Source organism: Ovis canadensis, chromosome 13 (assembly GCF_042477335.2).
Source record: "Ovis canadensis isolate MfBH-ARS-UI-01 breed Bighorn chromosome 13, ARS-UI_OviCan_v2, whole genome shotgun sequence".
NCBI lineage: Eukaryota > Metazoa > Chordata > Mammalia > Artiodactyla > Bovidae > Ovis > Ovis canadensis.
Genome location: NC_091257.1, coordinates 59,299,336 through 59,305,624, shown reverse-complemented (window position 1 = coordinate 59,305,624; position 6,289 = coordinate 59,299,336). Strand labels below are relative to the sequence as shown.

At 41.1% G+C, this 6,289-nt stretch overlaps 1 long non-coding RNA gene across 1 annotated transcript; it reads left to right on the top strand.

Annotated features, from left to right (window-relative positions):
- Window positions 1–1,919: 1,919 nt before the first annotated feature.
- Window positions 1,920–4,568, top strand: LOC138417868 (uncharacterized). Its single transcript, XR_011248325.1, has 3 exons — window positions 1,920–2,060; window positions 2,276–2,366; window positions 3,248–4,568. It is a non-coding gene; the product is annotated as an uncharacterized lncRNA (long non-coding RNA).
- The last annotated feature ends 1,721 nt before the right edge of the window (window positions 4,569–6,289 follow it).

The following is a 6,289-nucleotide window of genomic DNA, read 5'->3' as shown; positions in this document are numbered from 1 at the left end:
CACAGAGTACGAGAAGATATTTGCAATTCAAATGGCACCAAGGATTTATGTCCAGAATATATAAAGAAGTTCTACAAATCAATAAAAAAGACAGACAATCCCATGGAAATACACTCCAGAGAACTGAACAGCCACTTCACAAAAGAGGTTCTACAAACAGTCAATAAATGTATGAAAAAGTGTCCACCTCATTAATCACAAAGAAATGCAACTTAGAGCCAACGAGATCCCACTAAGCACCAGCCAACTGAAGTGGCTGAAATGCAGGCTGGCCAGCAGGCAGACCCGCTTGGACTCTCAGCCACTGCTGGTGGAAGGAAATACCCATGGGTGAAACTGCTCTGTGGTTGCACTCTGAAACAGGAAATAAACAGAGGGTGTCACTAGCAATTCTGCTCCTAGGAATGTATCCCACCAAAATGATACATCCAAGAATCTTTACATTGGAACTCTTCGTGCTAACTCCAAGGGCCAACCAACACATTTAGGAGGGATAAAAGGATTGTGATTTATTCAAACCACGGGGAACGCTTCCTAACAATTTTGAAATGCAGAGACTCATCTCACGTGTTGAAGTCCAGATAGCAGAAGCCTTTGGGGGAGGACAGGGACCTGGGGCTGACGGTGGTGTTTTATTTCTGGATCTGCATGGGGGTGACACGGATACATTTGCTTTGGGAGAATTTTTCACTTCGTGTACGTCAGTTGTGCACATTTTTATGACTAACTTGTCCACTTTTCAGTATGGGAGCTATACTATAGCAAATTTCACTAAAATTATTTGCTTGTGCTCAATGGCAATTAAAATTCTAAAATTGTTTTCTAAATCAGCGGTCCCCAACCTTTTCTTGGAAGACAGTTTTCCCACAGATGGGAGCAGACGCATGGTTTGAAGAAGATTCAAGTGTCTTACATTTATTGTGCACCTTATTTCTATTATTATTGCATCAGCTCCACCTCAGATCATCAGGCATTAGATCCTGGAGGTTGGAGACCCTGTTCTAAATAAAGAAATGGCAATGCCATGAGAAACCAACTGACTTGGATGTGATGAACAGGAAAGAGTAAGAGCTTGGGGAGGTCACACATTCCCCATCACTCTGGAGAGATGGAGCAAGGGTTCCAGGCTGGTTAGATGGACCAGTCTGGTTTTTTTTGCCCCATTATAGCTCCTTTTCATAATGATGTGTTTATAAGACTTCTTCTGCTTCTTCCATGCCTGTTAAAGATACTGACATTAAGAGGCTGTATTGAAGTAGGAAGATGAGCTCTGGGATGCAAGGGTGACTGTGGGCTACAGCGGGCCTGTGACCTCACAATGTTTACCAGCCACTGATCACCTTGGTCGTTCATTTGCCAAGTGCTTGGAGCCATCTCAGCTATGAAAACCGCCGTATGGGTCCCAACTCTATTCTCTTTTCTATTCATCATATTTGATTAATATCATTTGAAATATCATTAAGTAATTTTAATGCAGGTGTGTGGATCCGAAGCTACTCTAGAGCTTTCCTGACATAAACATTGACAAATTACGTGTGATTTTAAGTTTGCACAAGTGATTAATCTGCTCTTCTGTGGTTGAAATTAATTATTGCTTTCATATTTACATGACTCATTCTGATATGTCCGATCATTAACACGCTGCCATTTGCCCCGGATCATTTTTAAACACAATATTGTGTATTTAAGTACAACGAGGACAAAGAACAAGAGGGAATCAGATTGGAACTTTCATATTAGGTGATGTTATTAAAATTTTTATGTATTCTGTCTTCACAGAAGTTTAATGGGATAGTATCATCACTATAATTAAGTGGACTGGTATATACTTTCCCCCAATTTATCTGTAAGTGCTAGCATGATTTACTTAAGAAAAATATATTTGGAAATTTCCACTTCCTCTTACAAGCTCTCTTATGGGAGTAAGTACAGAAGAGGCTTTTAGAAGGTCGCACGTATTCAGTAGGAAAATTCAGGGACCAGAGGGCTGACAGCCAACCTCACAGGACCTGTTGTGACTTCCTGCTGGTGGGAGGACTCACCTGCACCAGGCCAGGCAGGTGGGTGTTCATCTTACTTTCCAAGGAAAGAGGCTCTGTAACTTGGGAACAATCTGATGCTGGGGCACATTTATCATTTGAGAACACATAGTAAAAATAACTTCAGTCCAAGCTAGAGCAAGAGCATCCATTTATCAGAAGCCTATGCGGTCCTGAGCATTGTTTAGGTTCTTTACTTACACTGTCTTATATTTATCGTCATTTCCTTCTTACAGTCAACAAAATGGAGGCTTACCTCGCCTAAGGCTGGAGCTGGACCGGGTCTGCATGCTGGTGAGGAAAGTGCGATCTGCGTGTGGTGAGAATGTGAGTGATGAGAATAAAACTTAATATACTCATGTAAATGTCCTTGCTTTGGCGGGGGGGGGGGGGTGGGCAGGAAATTGTGTGCATTGTTGCCTGCCTTGGCAGATACAAGTAGGCAGACTCTATATTGAGTGACTTCTAGCTGTTTTAGGTCAAAGCTGCTCCTTCAAGTGTTCCTGCTAAAGGGTATCAGTTCTTGTTTTCTGCAGCTACGCTTGGGCATAGGTGAAAGGCAAGGAGTGTCCAGTGAGACACTGATGGACATGGACAACCTTGCAGGTGAATTGTTGAAGAACACTTATTAAATGATACCAACTGGATATTCACTGTTATTCTCTGCATCTGTGTATTCGGTTCAGCTAATGTCCATTGCCATGTTGCTTCAGGTCCAGGGATCTTTTCCTTGGTGGCACTGAGTCCACAGACAAGTCTGTTAAGTGTGTTCTTCACCTGTGGTATCCTGCAACTCGCATTTTTTGGGTCAGCATGGTATTTGACCCTTTCCTACAATTTCTATCTCCGCTGAAATCCACCATCCCTTCAAGTCCATGGTCTGTCTTTTCCACCAGAGCCTGTAACTCATGAGTCACCGTTATTTAAAAATACTGTCTGGGAGAGACAACAGTGCGGCCACTGGAGTCTGATTCTGCTGGCCCTGTTGTCTCGTGAAGATGGCGTGTGTCTTTTTTCCTTGCCTTTTCTCCATTACTTTTAAATGAATGCTTGCTGTTAGGTGTGGAGAGTTGGACTGAGACCTGGCGTGGCCCTTCTGCTGAGCTGTTGAGATGGGAGGCTGAGTTACCCTCAGCCCCAGGAGCTGGGCTGTGTTGGTCCAGGTGTTGTTCTGGCCCCTTCTGACCAGTAGCTCTGAATTCCTCCAGAATTCCCCTGAGCTGAGCGTGGACCAGTGGACGGAGCTTTTTGAGGTCCAGCTACACCCTCAGCATCCAGATTTCCCGGCGTTTCTGAACAGGGATGGTCCTCTCTGGGCTCTCACGCTGTCTGGTAATAGATCACGCTGCTTGTGAACAGTTAGTTTTCTGATTTCCTCTAAGTTCTCATTATTAAACTAAAAAAATCTAATGGCTTTTATATTTTACCTTATATTCATTCACCTTACTGAATTCTTCTGCTAAATCCAATTGTTTAGAAAGAGCTTCTTGAATTTTCTAGTTACAGAATCATCTCATAAAAAAGGAGGTATTTTTATCTTTGAAAATGCCACATGACTTATTAAACACTTTAATTACAGTGACTAGATCCTTGAAGACAATATTTAATTATAATTGTAATAGTAAGGATACATCTCTAATGTCTAACTTTAATTAAAATAGCTTCTGCATTTTACCCTTTAAAATAATAATTCCAACTGTCTTGTGTAAATAGTTATTATTGTACTTAAACAGTTCACGTATACTCTTCTTTTTTTAAACAAAGTCGAAGAGGAATGGTTAAAGAGAAGTGTTATTTAACAAGTTTTAACACTATATAAATTTTCTCTTTTATGTCTGCATGATGGAACCCACATGACCTAGCAGTGATTCATCTTTGTGCCGGCTCCATGCCCACACTTGCCCGGCTGAATGTGGCTGAAGAATAATAAATGCACCTGAGATGAATTCTCCCTTACCTTTCCAGGTGGCTCAGTGGTAAAGAATCTGTCTGCCAATGCAGGAGATGTGGGTTCAGTCCCTGGGTGGGGAAGCTCCCCTGGAGAAGAAAATGGCAACCCACTCCAGTGTTCTTGCCTGAGAAATCCAATGGACAGAGAGCCTGGTGGGCTATTGTCCATGGAGCTGCAGAGTGGGACACAGCTGAGCACACGCACACAGACCACCACCATCTGGATTCCCAGAGTCCTCTCACTCTCTCCCTCCCCCACCTCAAACTCCCACCCTCTTCCTCCATTCTCACCCTGGTGGATCATATCCCTTTGGGTCTCTCTCAGGAGCAGGATGCCATCGGAGGAGGGTGTCCACCTCTCACGCGGACCACCTACAAGCATCTCCATATCCTCCCGTCAAGATCAGCCAAGCCGCCTCCCCTCCAGCATGTGTGTCTTAGACCCCTCGCCCCAGTTGGTCCAGGGACCTGCTCTAAGAATGCTTCCTCTTTCTTCTCATTAATTAATCTTCCCTATCTATATGTAAACATGCTGTTATCTGATCATAAACAGATAAAAATCTCTATTTTCCTGTCTCAGTATTGCCTCATTTTCTCCCTTCCTTAGAGTAAAGCTCCCCTGAGTTGTCTTAACTGCCTTTCTCCGTTTCACATCTCCCTCTGAGCAGGTCTCTGACCTCCAGGGCTCCACGAAGACAACTCTTATCTTAGATTCCCCCTTACCTATTTAAACCATCTTGGAAATCTCCTCCAACATCACAGTTTTAGGTTACCAGGGGTAGCTCAAGACTACAAAACTGCCATTTCCAGCCAGGGAAGTCCTTCCAGGAGCTTCTTAAAAGACATACTCATCATTGCCTCTGATGCCCAGTTACCTCTCTGACCACATCGTCTTCATACCCTCCCCAGGGATTGTTTTTATCCAGACCCATGTCTCTATGTTGCCCCTGAGGCTTTACCCTGGCTTCACCCTCTGAGTCAGGCTCCCCACCCATCTCCTCGGCCACATACACCTGGTCTGGTCCTGACTAGCAACTGGCGAGTTTCCTTCTCTGACAAATCTAAATAGACCTCTCTGTCTACATCCTGTCTTTAATTCTCCTCCATTTTCACTTACCACCATCTAACATCATAGGTACATGCCGTCTATTCGTTTTGTTTGTTGTCCTGAGACAGGTTAGATGCTCATCTAAAAAAAATGTTCACAAATTAGGAAAATAATGCCGGAATACATTTCTAACACTTCAATAAGGTTTTTTTTTTTTTCTGTCTCCATAAATCAGACCCATTTATGATTTTCCTATATTGTTCTATCTTTATCAGAATTTTAAAAGAGTTATGGTGCCTTTGGGAAGTGAATTGGGAGGCCTTTCATCTCTGTTCTGAGGCCTGGGATAATTTAACTTTTCGAAGCCTCTCTCTTGAAGGTTATATAAATTCATGTTACATAAAACTCAGCTGGGACTCCATCTGTCCTTGGTGTCTTTTTCAATGGTAGATCTTTAAGTGTCTTTTTCTAAACTCTCTTATGGTAACTGATGTATTTAAGTTTCCCCTTTCTTTTTGGGTGAATTTTGGCAATATATATTTTGCTGGGAAGTCATCCATTTCCTCTAAATTTTCAAATGTCTTGTCAGAAAGTTTCCTATATACATATATTTTTATGACTGCTTTAATCACTTCTACCTCTATAGTTATAGTTATTTCTTGTTTCTCTCTCCTAATTTGGTGCATTTTTTTTGCCTTCTCTTTTTGCTTTAAACAAGCTCATGAAGCATTCATATAAATAAACTGACTCAGATTTGAATTTTAAAATTTTTGCTACCTTCAAAAATTTTCCCAGTTTTAGCTTTTGTAATTATGAATTTTTATTTCCTCTTTGTTTTGGATTTAAATTATTTTATATACTCATAGGATGAGCACAACTCTATTCTTTAACTTTCTTTGTAAATAATGATGATATTTCATGTCAATTTTTTTTCTTATTCTGAAAACTACTTTCATTCTGTCCCACAGGTTTAGCTGTGAAGATAGTTTATCATAACTTTTTACATCCTTGTAATTTTCCTTTTGATTTTTTCTTTGTCCAAGACTTATCTGTCTAGGAATGGTCTCCTTAATCCCCCAGGGATTATGATTATTGGTCCCTTTATATTATTAATTATCTCTGATCTTCTTAGTTCATGTTCACAGAATGAACTCAATAAAGTTTTTTTTTAATGTACTTAGGCATTCTTTTGAGCTAAGAAAGTAATTTATTTTATAAATGTTCCATGAACATGGGCATTAAAAAAAAATCT